Genomic DNA, 577 nt, shown 5'->3' with positions numbered 1-577 from the left:
CAGATAACCCTAGCAGTCTGAGATATTGTTGAAACAAGTATCCGTTCCTATTATCAAAAGTAATCCTAGAGCTATTACTTAAATCATTTTAGTAAGAACTTCTCTCGAGTTTCCTTCACAAATAAGCTAAAAACGAAAACGTATTTCTCCCTCTCCATTCTCTCCTTTACCCTTCCTTCGTCCTCAACATCTCAAGGACGCAAGAAGACCGTCCTCTTGTGTCGAAGGAGGGCGTCTCTCTCCACCGCCGTCCTAGGGATATATTTCCGGAAGGGAAACGGATCCCAAAAACTCGACGTCTGACAACTGGATGTCGTAGAATTAGATGTCTGGGATTTCGACATCGAAGAAATGGTCACCGTTTGACATATAGGCCTATGTATCTGGCATAATATTTCGACGTTTCAGGACTTGACGTCAAAGAATCTGTTGTCTATGATGTCCAGAGACTTAGCGTTTAGGTATTTAGCTGTACATCTCATAAATCAAGGGATTCGTCTTCTAAGATCTCGACGTCAACGAATCTGCCGTCTAAGTTTTCATAAAGAGATCTAAACATTTGCGAATTCTTCATTAC

Source organism: Penaeus monodon, chromosome 23 (genome assembly GCF_015228065.2).
Source record: "Penaeus monodon isolate SGIC_2016 chromosome 23, NSTDA_Pmon_1, whole genome shotgun sequence".
NCBI lineage: Eukaryota > Metazoa > Arthropoda > Malacostraca > Decapoda > Penaeidae > Penaeus > Penaeus monodon.
This window is presented reverse-complemented; position numbering follows the sequence as displayed.